The sequence below is a fragment of the Gallus gallus genome, chromosome 1 (genome assembly GCF_016699485.2).
Source record: "Gallus gallus isolate bGalGal1 chromosome 1, bGalGal1.mat.broiler.GRCg7b, whole genome shotgun sequence".
Classification (NCBI taxonomy): Eukaryota; Metazoa; Chordata; class Aves; order Galliformes; family Phasianidae; genus Gallus; species Gallus gallus.
In genome coordinates this window covers 101,191,323-101,212,574 of record NC_052532.1, presented here as the reverse complement: position 1 = coordinate 101,212,574, position 21,252 = coordinate 101,191,323, and positions in this window count along the sequence as shown.

Sequence of the window (21,252 nt, the reverse complement as noted above, 5' to 3'; positions counted from 1 at the left end):
AAATTACTAATGTTTGTTCATATTACCCCCATACTTTAGCAATAAGTTTACAAATTATCAAACGCATTTTGAAATCCATTGCTTTTGTTTGTTTGTTTTTATTTTTAAAACATAATTTGCTTCTCTGAAAAGATTTCTCCTTCAAACACTGTCTCTGCTATTCCTGGATGGGATATACCGTCTTGAATAATCAAACCCTGCAACCAACATCTTACTTAAAAAACAAAACAAACAAACAAAAAAAAAAAACCCACAAATTATTTAAATTCCTAGATATAGGACCAAGCAGCTGACTGCTGAAAATGGTTAGTCAGCAGTCAGGGAAAAAAAAAAAAAAAAAAAAAAAAAGGGCATGGAAAGATTTATAGAAGTCTCCTCTAGAGGTAGTGAATTAAAAAAAAAAAAAAGATCTTTATAACAAAGGCAGGTCAATTCACAAAACTGGATAAAAACCAGTTTGTTCAAATGGTTCATGAATGAGCTTCAAGTTGACAAGAAAATTTTAACACGTGCTCCCATTCTGTTAGGCATTCTGACTCACCTACAGAAAGCTAGCAATTTTGTTTTGATAGCTGCAATACATTTATAAATTTAATCATTTATATTATTCTCTCTCTTTTCAGAGCTTGATTGAACACTTATCTGCCTGATGTTCTCAGATTTTTCCTCTTTGCTTGTTTAAAACCTCTGCTTTCTTCCAGAACTTAGAGTTGTGCCAAAAGACCTCAACCACCTTGAAGTCATTACTCCACAAAATGACATGTTCTGCAAGTTACCTTATGAATGAAAAAGCAAAATTGTAGATTTATGGACAGTCAGTATGCAAGAGTTTAAAAATAATCAGGTGAATAAAAATTACAGCAGGAGTAACTCTTACCATTCTTGACTGCTTTATCTATTTTTAAATCACTTTCCAAAAATATATTTTTTTCCAAATACTTTTTATACTTGAGAAGACCACAGACAGCCTATCCTAGGTGAAAATGACAACAGTAAAGATTTCTTGGAATGAAACAACTACACACACAGATGATTAATATTCTTCCTTCAAGTCATTCAACTACCCTCTCCTCTTCCACAGTAACATTTTCCTTCTTCTCAATTACAAAGGCTCAGCAGCTTTCCTACAATACTGGTATGCCCTCATAAGCCCTTCCTTCCAGTGTTTCACTGACTGGCAAATGTATCAGCTGTAATACAGAAAACTCTTAAGTTTGCCTTGATATAGAAGGAATGAAAAAACAGTATACAAGTGAAAGACTGGAAACCACTGAAGAACTACTGGCATCAGTGATCAAGGCCAACACTCGTTCATAGTTTGTGAGTAATAAACTCTTAAAGGAAAGTGAGGAAAAGGTAGAAACAGAGCACAGAGCTTTTCAGGATACAGCATGCGTTAAACCAATATAAAGCAGTATTAAAAGAAAATTTCGGAATTCATTACCTCCATCTACCTCCTTTCATTTTGTCTCATCTCTTATTTTTCTTTATGGACTTCAGTTGTTCAGAAAGGATCAGATGCGTAAAGCACAGGAAAAGAGCACAGCTAATCACCCGTGTGCTTTTGGAAACTCCTGCACAAGCTTCTGAGCAACAAAAACATGCCAGAAACTCAATGCAACGCCTTTAACTCTCCCAGTCTCCAGGGGAACTACTGCGCAGTTGCAGAGAAACATCTGCCACTACAGTCCTTAGCAAATCAAACTAGGATCAATGTAAGCTGGCAATAAAACAGCACAATCCCTTTGTGAATTAGTTTCTGATTCAGGATTAGAAATAGGAAGACTAAGAAATGAGGTCTGTAACCAGCCCCACGAATGTGGTCTTTGCAGTGAGGAAGTTTGCTTCAAAAAGCACAGTGGGAGCCCAACAGCAAGCTCACGGCCAATCCTACACGTGTAGGATTGGTGTAGGTGTAGGATACGGTGTAGGATTCAGTCAAACTGCTATGTGAGATCTTTCAAAAAAGAAGAGAATATTATCAACTGTAGTAGCCACACACTTCATGTACATTTTTTCTCAGTGCCTTTTTTCATTGGCTTTTCCAGAGAATGCATAACTTGGCATGTGACAGAAACAGTAAATCACAGTCACCTGTAAATGCTTGTAAATGACAGCTAATAAGGAAATTTAATTATAGCTATTTCTACAGAAGACATTACTATCGTCTGCAAATATTTTTTTTGAAACACCACACAGTTGAGAACAGTTCTCCTAGATGTGCCACAGAACTGATAGCATCTATAAAACCTGTTTCTATCCAAATGCTGATCATTTTGTAGGCAAGGTTAGTAGGCTTAGCTAGCGTTATACAGCATTACATTAAGAACTGTTTAAAAAGCAAAGTGTGCTGCAGTAACCCAAACCCAAATACAATTTAGAGGTGGAGGAGTAGTGGCTGAGATAAATTTAGCAACTTAAAATGTAGTTCTGTAACATATACACAGATGGGAAAAATTACTATAGCTTTAAAAAGACTTTTTTAAAATTAAGTACTAATGTGTGAAGTCTACTGCATTCTATCTTTAAGCTCTTAAAGAGATTGTGAAAAGACTTTAGCTTTCATTAAGCTAAGAAATCCCACTAAGACATCTAAACACGCTTATCATAATGTTCAAGCTCTAGTGTAAAAATCAAGAGATGAAGCACTGAGGCTGTCCAATTCCTTCAGGTGCCTTCATCAGAACCACAGACTGAAGAACTGAGGATTATGAGAAAATCAAATTTATCATTTCTTACAGACAATTCTCTGCATTGTCTGCCCTTCACATTTACCTTGTACCTGACCTATTCTGTCTTTCAGTTAAGAAAGACTTTCAGTTAAGAAAGGTATTCAGGTAAATTACAATAAGTTCACAGAAATTCCCTGAGATTAGTTACTACCAGTCTTCTCCCTTCCTAAAACTTGTGACAGTTACCAAACTCAGATGCTGCAGATTCACAACGGAAAGTATCACAAGCATCCCTAAAAACAGAAACAATACTCTTCTCCAGAAGAGTATTTTGTTGCTGTTGAAAAGGCAACCAATCGACAACACAGTTAGAATACAAAGAATTTGAGGATTCAGCTTTGGCTTATGTGCTCCTCTGCTCTAAGGATATATTCCTGACCACTCTTATTGCTGGAAAAACAAACAAACAAAAAACCTGAAAAACCATACATGAAAAAAGGAAGTGGAAACTCACTAACTGGCTCAGAACTTCAAACTGCAGTTGCAAATGACAAAACAGCAAAATACCAAGATGCTAGTCTTAAACATTTTTTGCAATTTCCATCCATAATTTTTAAGAAATAAACAAGTAAGGGAACTGAGTTTCAGTACCATACTGAGTTTTGGCACAGAAATTAAACTGATGTCCTGTTAACTTTACAGAGAAATTCCTGTTTTAAACCTAGCAAATTCTGTCCTGCTGCAAAGAAAACTAGCATGGAGATAATAGAAACTTAACTCTCAGGAACATTTCTGGATAATGGAAGAAATTATTACCTAATAAATCATTAATAAGCAAAAGCACTTCTGTAATGAGAATCCCTTGAGCACTTACAGATTATCAAACTGTATGTGCATCCTTTGAAATGCAAACAAGTAAAAAATTATAAGTCCTTAAGCAGGGAAAAAAAAATATTTTTATATAAAAGTACAGGCTTACAATATGATATCAGTTAACCTGTATCTTTTTTAAGTAAATAATAATAATAAAATTAAATCTACATTAGTCTAGATTTCTGTTTATCATCCAAGAATATTAGAAAAGAATCAATTAACAAAAGACTGCATTACTAATGGTGTCCAAGATCCTTGAAAGTTTTCGATATTGAAACCTTATCACGGAAACTCTTTATTTTTAGGTTACTGGTTTTGATCTGACCACAGAATTAAAGTGATTAAAAAATCTGTTCTTTAGATTATTTTGCCTTCTTAACTTCTGAAATTATTTAAACAGAAAGCATTTCATTTTTAAGAATTTATAAACTAGTCTCAAATCTCAACTGAGTTCCTATTTTTTCCACACAAAGCCTTTGCCAATGCCAATCACAAGTTTAGTAATTAGCAATATAATGCTGATGTTACTGAACGTAATTAAAATATTTACCTTGCAGTTAAAACAGACTTTTATCATCCAAATAATTTAGCAAAAGTTTAAATCATCAAGAAAAAGAATCGTAATTAAGATCCTGCATCTCTGTTTTATATATATATCCAGAATGGCAATAATTTCTAAAGATGGTTCGTTACACTGAAGAGGTTGGATTTTTACCTTCCAATGGACACTTCAGACATATGGTCTTCCATCTTTCTAGAGGAAGAACACTACAGTCAGCCATACACTGTTACTCTGTTCTAAATCTACACTGAAATTCTCCAAGAGAAAACCACACGCCAAAAAGCTCCAAGACATATGTTAAGTAACAATACCTAAGGAAGAACATCAACTAAGAGAGATGCTACAAGAAAATAAAGAAATCCCTGCTTGGTGGGTAAGGCCCTCAATAACTGAAGAGCACTTGGGTTACATTCTGTTTCCCAGACTAACTTGAAAAAGCATTGGTATTCACTGATTTAAAGCGTTGTTGACAGAACACTGCATAATATCTAAGTTTTCTGTACTATAAAGCCAGAATAAATGAACTTAGTTCCAAGCAATTCTTAATTCTCTAAGCAGTAACTGGAATAGTACAAAACAGAACCTGTGGAAAGGAAATTCAACAACACAAAAAATTACTGTAATATGAGTATTATGGAATCAAACTGTGAACATGAACAAAAAATTCTGTCTGCCTCCTGAATGTTTCATGTCTAACTGAAATGTAAGTGGCTCCCACCACTATTACAAAATGAGCAAGTTCAAATTTAGCATGTATTTTTTAACAAGTTATTTTCCAGCTGTCACCTTCTCACTTGCTTAAATGGAAGACAGTGGGAAAAAGACACTTTGTATTTATCTCTTGCTTTGACTAAGCATATTTATTATGACACATTCGCACTGTACTTGTGTTTAGCCAGCTCACCTTCAGTTTTTTTCCTCCCTTTATTCAACTTCAGCGCTGTGTTCAGCTTTCTAACTCTAGAAAACACTCTACAGAGCCCACTGAGGCTCTTGCAAGTAAGGTGATAACTGAAGAGAATACATTTAGAAATTTTCATACAGAGGTGTTGCCATCAAATCTCTGGAGACATTAATACAAGTTACTTTAAAAGCTGTCACGCTGGACACTCTCCATCAACAACAATCAGGAGGGAATATATAGTGTTTGGTCAACCAAGAGAACACACAAACCTGGTGGAAAATTTGAGAACTTATGTAATAGTCTAAAAATACCAACTTTATTAGGTGGAAGAAAAATCAGCAGCTATGTTCTATGTTCTAACATGTTCTATGGCCTTCATATCAGTAGGTCATAAAACATGTTGTGTTGGAAGAGACCTTGAAGATCATCTAGTTCCAACCTCTCTCTTATGTTCAGGGACACCTTCCACTAGACCAGGTTGCCTAAAGCCCCATTCTGGCACTGAATAATTCCAGGGATGGGGCATTTGCAGGTTATCTGGGCAACATGTTTTTGTGCCTTATCACCCTCTCAGTAGGCAATTTCTTCCTAATATCTCATCTAAACCTACCGTCTTTTATCTCTTGTCTTATCACTACACTACTTGATAAAACAGTCCCTTTCCACATTTCCTCTGGGCTCCCTTTATGTACTGGAAGGCCTCAAAGAGGTCTGCCTAGAACCTTCTTTTCTCCAGGCTGAAGAACTCAAGCTCTCTCAGCCTGTTTCCAAAGGAGAGGTGCTCCATCTCTCCAGTCATCCTCATGGCCCTCCTCTGGACTCGTTCCAACAAGTCCATATCTTTCTTAGTCCAGGATACAGTTAACTTCCTGGGCTGCAAGTACACATTGATGTCTCGCATTGAATTTTCCACCATCCACCTCCTCCATATCCTTCTCCTAAGGGCAACTTTCAACCCAGCCTGTATTTTCTTTGGGATTGCCCCAGTTCAGCTCAGGACCTTGGCACTTGGCCTTGTTGAGCTTCATTAGGTTCTCATCAGCCAAGCTCTCAAGCTTGTCAAGGTCCCTCTGGATGGCATCCCTTCTCTCCTATGTATGAGCTGCACCACTCACCTTGGTGTCATCCATAAACTTGATGAGGGAGTACTCAATCCCACCGCCTGTGTCTCCAACAAAGATGTTAAACAGTGCCAGTATCAATACAAAAACCTTAAGGAATGCCGCTTGTCACTGGTCTCAACTTGGATCCTGAGCCATTGATAACAACTATTTAAGAGCCATGAAATCAGAACTACTCATATATGCCAGTCTTTCTATAAAGTATGCCGACGACATGAATTCTAGGTACAAGGACAGCTTTATGCTAAATTCCCATTCGAGACTGAATTTCTCAGTTCTAGTATTGGCATGTATTGGGAAAGTGTAATTGGCAGGTATTGCCCATGCCATGGCTAAAGTAGACAACAACCATACTTACTACTTGTTTTAACAGAATGAAGAAAATATTGAATGTTGATAAAAAACACTTAGGAATTTTAAAATTCAGGCATGGTTTTGGATGGCTTGAGCATGAAGGCAAGCTGAAAAAGTTGGGACTCTTCAGCCTGTAAAAGAGAAGCTCCAGGGGGACATTATAACAGCCTTCCAGTATCCGAAGGGGGCCTACAGGAAAGATGGTAAGGAACTTTTTATAACAGCATGTAAAAACAGGAGGTTGGGAAATGGCTTTAAACTGGAAGAGGGCAGATTTAGACTAGATATTAGGAAGAAATTCTTTACTGAGAGGGTAGTGAGACGCTGGAACAGATTGCTCAGAGAGGTTCTAGATGCCCCCTCTCTGGAGACATTCAAGACCAGGCTGGATGAGGTTTTGAGCAACTTCCTCTAGAGGGAGGGGGGAAGAACAGCAGGGGGATTGAAACTAGATGATCTTCAAGGTCCCTTCCAACTAAAACCATTCTATGATTCTCTGACTGGAGAAAATTATGTATTTAAAAAATTCTTTATTCTTACTATTTTAAAAAAGAAACATATCTAGCAGGCAGTTTTGTTGTCTCTTTATGAACAAAATAAAGTTGAAATGCTCTTCCAGCACATCCTTTGCAATTTATTTCCTAACATTCATTCCAATAATTTCTCCATTACTCTTGAAGGCTGACCTTTCAGTGGCATGTTAAAGAACTAATAGTTTCAACAGTAAATACAGTTTTTGTGTAGCAACACCATTCTTCATTCCACTACATTGCTACTTAACACAATATTACCTCTAGCTGTCAACATTTTAAAATTATCTGCTTTCTGCAGGAAATGTTTATAACCACACTAGCCCTTGAGAAATACAAGGCAGCACATTTTCTGCATTACTCTTTTTCGTTATTCCAAATTAAGGTGATATGTGACGATTATATCCCAGAGCATAAACTGTTGCATATGATTAAAATTAGTTTTCAACATTGAAGAAAAGAGAGCTAAAAGGAGAAAAACAATTTCTGAATAACTTGTTTTTGTTTCTTTTGAAGGTACTTGAAGATTCAATACAATGAAGAAGTTCCAGATGTCTTGCAGAAACAAAGAATAAATTTCAACTTCTACTAAACAAATTTCTGAAACCCTAGTCTATACCACACAAAGCACTCTAAAGTAGTTTCACTTCAACAAATTCAAGATATAAGTAACCAATGGAAAGGTAAACAATTCAGAAGACACAAATGTGTCTGGGAAAAGTCTAAGTTGTGCTAGTAAGAAGAGAAATATCAGAGTTTCTAGTCAGTGTAAGAAGCGTGGGAGAGGTTCTTTACCTTACTGTTAGGAAGAAAGGATGTGGATTGGTTTCCCTTTATAAAAGGAGGGAAGTATCATCATTTAGTTCTTAGAAAACAGTCAACACAACTGACTGAGAAAAATGGAAATATTTTTTAGAGACATGACCACTGCAGTAAAATTGCTCAAAACCATAAGCATTTTCCTCTCTCCTCCAGCTTACCAAGCAACATATGCTTTGAAAGGTCAAAAATTTAATTGTTTGATACATTTTTTTAATTATGATTTTTTTTTCAATAAAGTAGCAGATAAATTTTGTCAGGGCAGTGGATGTCTAGTAACTCAGTCACATATCCACAATAGCTTATGAAGATGGCAAAAGAGTATTTGCAGCAACTAGTTCCCCTGGAAAACCACTTTTTCTATACTCAAAAAATTCCATCAGAACTCTGATGTCTGTTAGGGAATCTCAATGAGATTCCTGCTTCAATGAGTTCTGAAGCATTTATATTCAGGAACATTTGGAGGAAATTAATTTAAGCAGCAAAATGCAATTATGCTAATTCCAGCTATGGGTAGATGAGACTCTGTCAGGTATCCCAAGAACAGAAATATAATGTTCAGTTTTCATAGTCATTGGATTCACTAAGACGGACCAAAGTAGTATGGAGGCAAACTCACTTCCCCTGAACTATCCACCTCCTTTGTGATAAGACCAAAGCACCACAGTTTTCTTTCTTGAAGCTAGCTGCCTTAACTTCTGACTTCTCTCTCTTAAACAGTTGTAAAAGAAGACTTCCAGTAAGCTTAATGAGAAATAAATAAAATGAATATAACTAATTGCAAACAGCTTCTTAAAATATTGAGTTTTTCGTTACTGGACTTGAGGCATGTCCTGAAGTTACAAGCAGAATATGGTCAAGATAAGCAGCTACACCTGCTTAATTATCTTCTTTCTTTTACATGCTTATTCATTCTCTAGTTTCATTTTCTAGTAAAGGCAGAGGTTCTTGATAAAATAGAAGATCCATCTTAACAAAAAGATAAAGATGCAAATAATTTCACACTAATAATTATTAGCACTTACCCATATGCAAACAGACATGTAAATTTATGATTTGCAAGAGAACTACATCTTATCATGAAAGTTAGAGAAAAATTTGTCATTCATTGTCATATTCATGTTCAGTCGTTCAGTGTCATATAACTATGCCTGTTTTAGAAATTTTCTTTTTCCTCAAGATAAAAAGTTACATTTGAAGCAACCTTCTGGGTTACTTCTTCAGTCACTAACATCATAAAAAAAATCAAATCCATATGCAGTAAAACAAGACAAAGATCTTAGTTGATTTCTCTGTACCATTGTGGCATTATGCTATCTCATTTGCTTGACCAAACAGTGAAGGCATTCTCAAATATTGTCAGCAATTTTTCATGGAAGGAGTTCAAAGGCTGCAAGGATGGTGAGCAACATGGAGCTTCTAAGAAAGCTAGATAAGATATAAATCTCCAACATAACTCTTAATACAGCAATGGCTTTAAATACTTTCTTCTTCCACCACACATCAACAGTCACTAACTACTGCCACTAATGATAGAAGAAGAGAGTTCTCTATTCATTTACTGATAAATACTTTGGTTTAGTTTAAATAACTGGTTTAAGCAATTTAGATTAACCTGACTGATTTTGCCTAAAGGAAAATTGGAGATCACACAGACAAGTGGCTCTATTAACTGAGCAGAGGGACTAGTAACTCCTGACAAAAGGGCAATAAAACTGATGAACCAGAACATTTTAATAGCTGTACATTTCACTAGTTCACCATCTGTCAGTTAGCACAAGACAATTTTCAACACTTATTCCAAGAACAGAATGTCAGAATAGCACAATACAGAGAAATCAAGGTGGTTCTGAGCAAGATTGCTCAGATCCCAGGAACAAGTCAAATTCATGCATAATCTACATTAAGTACCTCTTTACTTAAATTAAAATCTTACTTAAAAGCTTAAATTATTATACATTTCTCAGATTGTAGTGACTGAAATTCAATAATGGACACAGCAATCACCACAGTGAACAAGTATGCAGAAAAAAAACAGTACAAAGGTAACAGATGGATTAGAGAGCAAAAGAACTCAAGCATATTTAAGCAACAGATAGCTTTATGGAATTTATGATCTGTCAGATTATGTTTCATAAATAGAAGTTAATTTTGCCAACTACATTATTAATCTATGATTCTTGGATTTATTTTGTTTGTTTGTTTTATTTTGACCAACAGTACATCTTAAGACCATGGAATCTGAATTACATAGTTAACTCAATTTTAACAATCTTTATTAAAGATAATAGCTATCTACCTTTTGGAAAACTAGCATGATGCTCCATTCCTCTTTTCTAAAATATAGCAATAATTAAATGAAAACGGAGAACTGTCTATCACCAAGAAAAAAACACTTCAGAAGTATTCTTCTTTGTTTCTTCTCATCCCTCTTCTTTCTTAAATGATATCATTTTGCACATTTACATCAGTATGACTCTATGAGCCAGTGAGAAAGGATGAACATAAAATATGGTTTGTAGAGCAGCTTTTCACACTCTCCTCTTTTCCAGGAGTTATGCTGAATTTACTAGCCCACTAAATGACTTCGAGACAATTTGCCATTCATTCCTATTTTTTAAACAAAGTCTGGTACCTTCCCTTATTATTAAAGACCTTGCATTTTCAACTTTAGAGTGCTGTGTGTGATGTTACTAAGAATTAAGTGGATACAGATACAAATGTCTTTTTCACACCCAAGTAGCAATTTTAAAAAAGGAAGCTATTAATGAAAAAAGTCCACTGAAGATATTTTGGTAGTTTATGCACTATACCAAAACTCCTTTTGAAAGAAAAAGGTCAGAAAAAGACACTCTGGGAGAAAGGACTGACTTTCACAAGCACCCCAAGGCTGGGATAGTCTAATTTTTTTAGTAAGATGTTAGTTTCCATGGACTAAGACTTAAAACAAGACATGACTGTTTTTGCATGAAATGCTTTCAAAGCAACATTGTTTTGACACATTCAGACTGTGGAGGTGTTTCTTTATTAATTTGATTTAAAAGCTGAAATAAGATACAAAATGTAGTAGTCATATCCTGTTTTTAAGGCTAGCATGGGAGATTTCAAAGATATTAATAAAACAATTTCAGGCAAGCATACTGGGTGACAATAAATTCGTGTTGTAGGGGTGACAAAGTCACCAGAGATTTGCATGTGATCTAACACATTCTCCTACTCCATCCATAAGCTGTGAATATAAAATCACTCTTTCCATTAATCTATTCATAAATAAAGAGAGAAATAGAGTGCAAGTTCAAAAAGATCTGCTAATAGAATTGAGGAAAGTTAATTACTATCCAAATCTCATATGGAAGTCCCTACTACCATATTCGTGGCAGGCTTGCTGGCTGTTGCTACCTGCAGCTCAGGCAAATGGTTGGTCCTGTGGAAGTTTATTCTGATTCAAGATTCTTCAGTAACATTTGTTTTACAGGTCCAGACGAAAATAAAAGCATCTGACAAAAGATGAACTTAGTCAAGTGTAAAGACAGTTTTTTCTAAGATGAAGCAGTAGGTTTAAAAAAAATCATCAGCGAAACAGCTCCTGCATTCTGCCTCCAGTTTCTTCAGCAAACACCTACAGTATTTCTCCTGGCACTTTTCTTCAAGTTACGCCTTCCTCCAGATTCTTTTATTTTTTCTCACTATGTTATTATGCTTCTCAAACCATCAGAGTCTCCTGCTTGCATACAATATTTGATAGTTACAGGCAATAATAGGGCAATTTCTTTAAAAGAACTGAGTTCACATGCCAATAGCTTTTAGAGGATAACATTTATTTTAAGAAAAAACATCAAGAAAACATTAGAAATCCTACTATTCAATATGAGCCATTATAAATTTCTGCCACTTTGCTCTACTCAGGAGTAGTCCTTCCTCCACACAGAAGTAAACATTCAACCGTATGATGAGAAATCCTGAAATACTTGAACATGAAACTCAACTCATACTCAACAAGAATATGCAAAAAGGACCTTTAAGATATGACAAAAAAAATGAAGAGGCACAGAAATGTATACAGTGCTACATCTACCATGGGAAGGTCACATGCATACAGAGATAAATGCCTGCATGTTACACGTACATAGCAGACAAACCTATGATGCTGGTATTCTAGAAATACAAGCTTCCTCCTTCAAAAAGGCATAATTAATCTCATTGATAAGAGATAATGAAGCACATTTAATAGCCAGAAAAAATAAGGACACAGCCTTCAATTATTTTTTTTTTTCTCCATGGAAACATTTTACTTCATTAAACCTAATCTATTTTAACTGGACAGCCTCAAAACAGGTACACAAAACAGTTTACAAGGTCTATGATGAAACTGTTTACAAAAATTCTCATAGCATATATATTCCCTTTCATACTCAAAATGCCCAATAGCTCTGACAAAGTAACAAATCAGAAGTACAGAAGAACACCTTCTCTAAAGCAAAGACTTCCAAGAAATTGTGAAATGCATTCAAGTACTCTAATCTTCAAGACAGTTGCTTTGACAAAAAAAGTCTCAGGCTACTGTTATATCCGTATTTTGTGAAATCATTCAGAAGGCTCATTTTTGTTGTCAAGAGGAATTCAAACAGATTTCAAAGCTCTAATATTCTGAGTTGGAAGAGGAAAGGGGCTGCTTGTTTATTGTTAAAAGACTGAATTTTTGTTTTAAAGCTAGACTTCAAATTATTAAATCCTTGTCTAAATTACAGAAGTCTGACATGATAAAAGCCCAGCAAGATTCTACACAGATGCCCAGCATAAAATAGACCTTTGTTTCTAGTAGTACTATACAGTATATACATAATGCGCAGTAAGCATTTATTAGTCAGAAACAGTTTCCTTTCAATAGTCAACTTGTTTTGTAATCATATAGTTTGTGTCCCTAAAGCCCAGCATATCCCTTCCTTTGGGCTCTGCAATGACTGTTCAATCAAAAGAACAGCGCATGAGCACTCAGGCCACATTCTCAACTCAGTGATGATGCTTTTCTAACTTTGTGACAGTTAGCAGGAGTATCGTAAGGAAAGTGTCACCATAAAGCTACCCATAAGTAGCTAAGGAAGACCTTTATTACACCATTTCAGCTTTATTCCTCTAGATGATTCTTGTATGTTCTGAGAAAAGAATAAGCATTAGTAAAGGCTCAAATAAAAGCTTTTGCCTTCCTCTGTCTTGTTTAAAGGCTTTAGGTATGCAAGAAAAAGAAACAAATCAGCAAAGATGAACTTTTTTCAGATTCACATCCATTTGACATACTAGTGGCAGAAACCAGGTGATAGTAAACCACATTAACATCAAGTGAGTGCAAAGTCAAAGCCAAACAATCAATGCAGTCATTAGAAGCTTATGTGAACCATCTGGATTAGAAAGCCACAAAAACAGGACAGCAGCAGATTTTAACTAGGGGACTAGGAAGTCAGGCTACCTGACATGACTCTGAAACCTTGCCAAGTTCGAGTAAGTGTACTCTTCCCCTGCTAGTTATAACCAAACCAAAAGCCTTTATTGAGAGGAGATGCTTACTAGAATAAAAATCACTACCTTCTTTGCTCATCCAACTTAGTAAGATAATATTGAAATTTATGTCAGAAAGTGTCATGGTTGTGTTTTGGTGATTCCATCACTTCTGAACTCTCCTTTGGCAATGCATCATTAGTTCTTCTCAACACAGTCACTTCTTAAAGATTTCAAAGGTAACAGGTTTCCTGGAACTTTGATTTCCTTCAGTATTTATGTTTAATCTTAAACCTAACCTGAACACTGTACCAGAGAGAACTTTTTACATTATCACACACAGCACTGCAACTAAGGTTCTGAACTGCTCATGTGGCCACAACTCAAAACATCAATCCCTAAAAAAAAAAAAAAAAAAAAAAAAAAAAAAAAAAAAAAGTGAATCTGACAGCACTTACTAACAGGAGAACATGACAAAATCCTCTAAGATGGTACATTACGGTGTTTGGGATTTCACATTTCCTTCAGATGCAGTAATTCAAAGGAAAATAATTGTACAGAATACTGATATGTAAATAGTTCTTTTTTTGTTGTTGTTGACAAGTTAGTAACCATCATTCACAGTTTTGTTTTTAAAAGGCCATTTAAAATTCCTACAAAAGGAATAGTATGTTATCTCAAGTTACAGCCAAAAATACTTGATACTCAATACCTACTGAAAATAATTGCAATATTCAGAGGCAAGGATGAGACCTCCATGCTTACAGAACACATCAGAGAAGAACTTTCTACCTATTACTCTCAAAGCCAAAACCTTTCCTGAAAATATTTGAGAATTAACTAACATTTTTTGCTGATACTTCCTGGAATTTAGCAAAAACAAGTTGAAAAAAAGTTGCAATGTTAGTGAAACACCTGGAAAATATTTCCTATCACTGTTTTTGTCCTATTTATACTCTTACTGTAGAGATCGGTATCTTCTAAACTGCCATTGTTATCAAACAAGGGATTAGATTACAAGTTTAGATTGCTCTAGAAGCCATTTATCTTTTCTCTCAAAATATCAAAAGGAAATCACATACTTTTCTTTGGTACTTCTAGACACAGAAATTAATTACTGTTCCTCACAATGATGAGTACTAATTATATATAATGGCTTTTTAGAGGATAAGCAATTTTCATCTGTCTGTTTTGGCAGAGAGAATCTTTCTTGTTCCTCCTCTCTCTGATGTCTACACTTAAAAATACAAAAAACAATGTCAAGCTGGAAATAGAAGGCAAGAATTTCCTTTTCTAAGCTCTCCTTCCACAAAGCCTTAAAAACACACCCCTTTCAGAGACAACCCCTGCAGTTTGTGACTATTATCACTTATTTCTTTGTGACAGACTATGGATATAAATATAGAACACTGCCACACCATGTATGAACTCAATTATCTGTGCAGGAGGATGACTTACCCTTTTGAAAACATTTGGCCAGCATATTGAGCAGCTTAGTTGCTTCAGCACTTGAAAGTGTCACTACTCTCTGCTTACACTGATAATTCAACTATTTGCTCTAAATTCACATGTGCACCACCTATATCTCCCACTGATTTTGCACTTTTCTCCTCAACGATCCAAACATGGAGATTTGCTACGCCACAAAGAAACTAGAAAACAGAATCACTATCTCATGCTCTATTACAGCAAAAAGGCATGACTCTTCCCTTCCCAGTAAACCAACAGAAAACAAAAATTAGGTGATACTAATAAAAAATACATGGCATACTATGGTTATGCAAAATTATTCACAAAGTAGTGCAATGCATGACACTAAGATTAAGTACCACTGCAACACATTAACATAGATCGCATTATTTTGAAAAACTGAAAGACAATAAGGTATCACAGCAATTGTACTGATGTTCGAATTTTACATACACAAATAATTCACAGAACATTCTTTCTTCAAGTACTTGAAATCTGTGTTGATATTTTATGCAATAAAACAGAGCTTGTAATTGAATACAGCACAAAGCACCATTATATTTAAAGTTCTTCTTTGGAGACTATTAATACTACATCTGAATACTTAAGAGAGATGAATGCATCTGTCCTCATTAGGAACCTCCAAAAAAGAGAAATGATTTTTCCAAACTGACACAGAAAGCACAACAACAAAAATAAAGCTCTAGTTATCAGAAAGGATTTGTGAATCTGCTCATCACCAAAACAGAGCTGGCAGCCTGCAGACTGCCCAGCCCAACATCTTGTTCACAACAAGGCAAGGTGACAAAAGCAATAGCTGAACTGTGAGAATCTCCAGGAATAAAAGCATCCTTTTTTTTCCCCCCAACATGAGTGCACGTTACTGGTGCATGGTCAATCTGAGGTTCCCCGTAAGAGGGGACGTGGGGAGGACGTGGGGATGTCTGAGAGGGGACGTGGGGAGGACGTGGGGATGGCTAAGAGGGGATGTGGGGAGGACGTGGGGATGTCTGAGAGGGGACGTGGGGAGGACGTGGGGATTTCTAAGAGGGGACGTGGGGATGTCTAAGAGGGGACGTGGGGATGTCTAAATGGTGACGCGGAGATGTCTAAGAGGGGACGTGGGGAGGACGTTTGGATGTCTAAGAGGGGACGTGGGGAGGACGTGGGGATGTCTAAGAGGGGTCGTGGGGATGTCTAAGAGGGGTCGTGGGGATGTCTAAGAGGGGATGTGGGGAGGACGTGGGGATGTCTAAGAGGGGACGTGGGGATGTCTAAGAGGGGACGTGGGGATGTCTAAGAGGGTACGTGGGGATGTCTAAATGGTGACGCGGAGATGTCTAAGAGGGGACGTGGGGAGGACGTGGGGATGTCTAAGAGGGGACGTGGGGAGGACGTTTGGATGTCTAAGAGGGGACGTGGGGATGTCTAAGAGGGGACGTGGGGATGTCTAAGAGGGGACGTGGGGACGACGTGGGGATGTCTAAGAGGGGACGTGGGGATGTCTAAGAGGGGACGTGGGGATGTCTAAGAGGGGACATGGGGAGGACGTGGGGATGTCTAAGAGGGGACGTGTGGATGTCTAAGAGGGACGTGGGGATGGCTAAGAGGGGACGTGGGGATGGCTAAGAGGGGACGTGGGGATGGCTAAGAGGGGACGTGGGGACGTCTAAGAGGGGACGTGGGGATGTCTAAGAGGGGACGTGGGGATGTCTAAGAGGGGACGTGGGGAGGACGTGGGGATGTCTAAGAGGGGACGTGGGGAGGACGTGGGGATGTCTAAGAGGGGTCGTGGGGAAAACGTGGGGATGTCTAAGAGGGGACGTGGGGAGGACTTGGGGATGTCTAAGAGGGGACGTGGGGATTTCTAAGAGGGGACGTGGGGATGTCTAAGAGGGGACGTGGGGATCTCTAAGAGGGGACGTGGGGAGGACGTGGGGATGTCTAAGAGGGGACGTGGGGAGGACGTGGGGATGTCTAAGAGGGGACGTGGGGAGGACGTGGGGATTTCTAAGAGGGGACGTGGGGATGTCTAAGAGGGGACGTGGGGAGGACGTGGGGATGTCTAAGAGGGGACGTGGGGATGTCTAAGAGGGTACGTGGGGATGTCTAAATGGTGACGCGGAGATGTCTAAGAGGGGACGTGGGGAGGACGTTTGGATGTCTAAGAGGGGACGTGGGGAGGACGTTTGGATGTCTAAGAGGGGACGTGGGGATGTCTAAGAGGGGACGTGGGGATGTCTAAGAGGGGACGTGGGGACGACGTGGGGATGTCTAAGAGGGGACATGGGGAGGACGTGGGGATGTCTAAGAGGGGACGTGGGGAGGACTTGGGGATGTCTAAGAGGGGACGTGGGGATTTCTAAGAGGGGACGTGGGGATGTCTAAGAGGGGACGTGGGGATCTCTAAGAGGGGACGTGGGGAGGACGTGGGGATGTCTAAGAGGGGACGTGGGGAGGACGTGGGGATGTCTAAGAGGGGACGTGGGGAGGACGTGGGGATTTCTAAGAGGGGACGTGGGGATGTCTAAGAGGGGACGTGGGGAGGATGTGGGGATGTCTAAGAGGGGACGTGGGGAGGACGTTGGGATGTCTAAGAGGGGACGTGGGGATGTCTAAGAGGGGACGTGGGGATGTCTAAGAGGGGACGTGGGGAGGACGTGGGGATGTCTAAGAGGGGACGTGGGGATGTCTAAGAGGGGAGGAGGGTATGTCTAAGAGGGGACGTGGGGAGGACGTGGGGATGCCTAAGAGGGGACGTGGGGATGTCTAAGAGGGGACGTGGGGAGGACGTGGGGATGGCTAAGAGGGGACGTGGGGATGTCTAAGAGGGGACGTGGGGAGGACGTGGGGATGTCTAAGAGGGGACGTGGGGATGTCTAAGAGGGGACGTGGGGATGTCTAATAGGGGACGTGGGGATGTCTAAGAGGGGACGTGGGGAGGATGTGGGGATGTCTAAGAGGGGACGTGGGGAGGACGTGGGGATGTCTAAGAGGGGAAGTGGGGAGGACATGGGGATGTCTAAGAGGGGACGTGGGTAGGACGTGGGGATGTCTAAGAGGGGACGTGGGGATGTCTAAGAGGGGACGTGGGGATGTCTAAGAGGGGACGTGGGGATGTCTAAGAGGGGACGTGGGGAGGACTTGGGGATGTCTAAGAGGGAACGTGGGGACGACGTGGGGATGTCTAAGAGGGGACGTGGGGATGTCTAAGAGGGGTCGTGGGGATGTCTAAGAGGGGATGTGGGGAGGACGTGGGGATGTCTAAGAGGGGACGTGGGGATGTCTAAGACGGGACGTGGGGATGTCTAAGAGGGGACGTGGGGACGTCTAAGAGGGGACGTGGGGAGGACGTGGGGACGTCTAAGAGGGGACGTGGGCACGTCTAAGAGGGGACGTGGGGAGGACGTGGGGATGTCTAAGAGGGGACGTGGGGAGGACGTGGGGATGTCTAAGAGGGGACGTGGGGATGTCTAAATGGTGACGCGGAGATGTCTAAGAGGGGACGTGGGGAGGACGTTTGGATGTCTAAGAGGGGACGTGGGGAGGACGTGGGGATGTCTAAGAGGGGTCGTGGGGATGTCTAAGAGGGGTCGTGGGGATGTCTAAGAGGGGATGTGGGGAGGACGTGGGGATGTCTAAGAGGGGACGTGGGGATGTCTAAGAGGGGACGTGGGGATGTCTAAGAGGGGACGTGGGGATGTCTAAATGGTGACGCGGAGATGTCTAAGAGGGGACGTGGGGAGGACGTGGGGATGTCTAAGAGGGGACGTGGGGAGGACGTTTGGATGTCTAAGAGGGGACGTGGGGATGTCTAAGAGGGGACGTGGGGACGACGTGGGGATGTCTAAGAGGGGACGTGGGGATGTCTAAGAGGGGACGTGGGGATGTCTAAGAGGGGACATGGGGAGGACGTGGGGATGTCTAAGAGGGGACGTGTGGATGTCTAAGAGGGACGTGGGGATTTCTAAGAGGGGACGTGGGGATGGCTAAGAGGGGACGTGGGGATGGCTAAGAGGGGACGTGGAAACGTCTAAGAGGGGACGTGGGGATGTCTAAGAGGGGACGTGGGGATGTCTAAGAGGGGACGTGGGGAGGACGTGGGGATGTCTAAGAGGGGACGTGGGGAGGACGTGGGGATGTCTAAGAGGGGTCGTGGGGAAAACGTGGGGATGTCTAAGAGGGGACGTGGGGATTTCTAAGAGGGGACGTGGGGATGTCTAAGAGGGGACGTGGGGATCTCTAAGAGGGGACGTGGGGAGGACGTGGGGATGTCTAAGAGGGGACGTGGGGAGGACGTGGGGATGTCTAAGAGGGGACGTGGGGAGGACGTGGGGATTTCTAAGAGGGGACGTGGGGATGTCTAAGAGGGTACGTGGGGAGGACGTGGGGATGTCTAAGAGGGGACGTGGGGAGGACGTGGGGATGTCTAAGAGGGGACGTGGGGATGTCTAAGAGGGTACGTGGGGATGTCTAAATGGTGACGCGGAGATGTCTAAGAGGGGACGTGGGGAGGACGTTTGGATGTCTAAGAGGGGACGTGGGGAGGACGTTTGGATGTCTAAGAGGGGACGTGGGGATGTCTAAGAGGGGACGTGGGGATGTCTAAGAGGGGACGTGGGGACGACGTGGGGATGTCTAAGAGGGGACATGGGGAGGACGTGGGGATGTCTAAGAGGGGACGTGGGGAGGACTTGGGGATGTCTAAGAGGGGACGTGGGGATTTCTAAGAGGGGACGTGGGGATGTCTAAGAGGGGACGTGGGGATGTCTAAGAGGGGACGTGGGGAGGACGTGGGGATGTCTAAGAGGGGACGTGGGGAGGACGTGGGGATGTCTAAGAGGGGACGTGGGGAGGACGTGGGGATTTCTAAGAGGGGACATGGGGATGTCTAAGAGGGGACGTGGGGAGGATGTGGGGATGTCTAAGAGGGGACGTGGGGAGGACGTTGGGATGTCTAAGAGGGGACGTGGGGATGTCTAAGAGGGGACGTGGGGATGTCTAAGAGGGGACGTGGGGAGGACGTGGGGATGTCTAAGAGGGGACGTGGGGATGTCTAAGAGGGGAGGAGGGTATGTCTAAGAGGGGACGTGGGGAGGACGTGGGGATGCCTAAGAGGGGACGTGGGGATGTCTAAGAGGGGACGTGGGGAGGACGTGGGGATGGCTAAGAGGGGACGTGGGGATGTCTAAGAGGGGACGTGGGGAGGACGTGGGGATGTCTAAGAGGGGACGTGGGGATGTCTAAGAGGGGACGTGGGGATGTCTAAGAGGGGACGCGGGGATGTCTAAGAGGGGACGCGGGGATGTCTAAGAGGGGACGTGGGGAGGATGTGGGGATGTCTAAGAGGGGTCGTGGGGATGTCTAAGAGGGGTCGTGGGGATGTCTAAGAGGGGATGTGGGGAGGACGTGGGGATGTCTAAGAGGGGACGTGGGGATGTCTAAGAGGGGACGTGGGGATGTCTAAGAGGGTACGTGGGGATGTCTAAATGGTGACGCGGAGATGTCTAAGAGGGGACGTGGGGAGGACGTGGGGATGTCTAAGAGGGGACGTGGGGAGGACGTTTGGATGTCTAAGAGGGGACGTGGGGATGTCTAAGAGGGGACGTGGGGATGTCTAAGAGGGGACGTGGGGACGACGTGGGGATGTCTAAGAGGGGACGTGGGGATGTCTAAGAGGGGACGTGGGGATGTCTAAGAGGGGACGTGGGGATGTCTAAGAGGGGACATGGGGATGTCTAAGAGGGGACATGGGGAGGACGTGGGGATGTCTAAGAGGGGACGTGTGGATGTCTAAGAGGGACGTGGGGATGTCTAAGAGGGGACGTGGGGATGGCTAAGAGGGGACGTGGGGATGGCTAAGAGGGGACGTGGGGACGTCTAAGAGGGGACGTGGGGACGTCTAAGAGGGGACGTGGGGATGTCTAAGAGGGGACGTGGGGAGGACGTGGGGATGTCTAAGAGGGGACGTGGGGAGGACGTGGGGATGTCTAAGAGGGGTCGTGGGGAAAACGTGGGGATGTCTAAGAGGGGACGTGGGGAGGACTTGGGGATGTCTAAGAGGGGACGTGGGGATTTCTAAGAGGGGACGTGGGGATGTCTAAGAGGGGACGTGGGGATCTCTAAGAGGGGACGTGGGGAGGACGTGGGGATGTCTAAGAGGGGACGTGGGGAGGACGTGGGGATGTCTAAGAGGGGACGTGGGGAGGACGTGGGGATTTCTAAGAGGGGACGTGGGGATGTCTAAGAGGGGACGTGGGGAGGACGTGGGGATGTCTAAGAGGGGACGTGGGGAGGACGTGGGGATGTCTAAGAGGGGACGTGGGGATGTCTAAGAGGGTACGTGGGGATGTCTAAATGGTGACGCGGAGATGTCTAAGAGGGGACGTGGGGAGGACGTTTGGATGTCTAAGAGGGGACGTGGGGAGGACGTTTGGATGTCTAAGAGGGGACG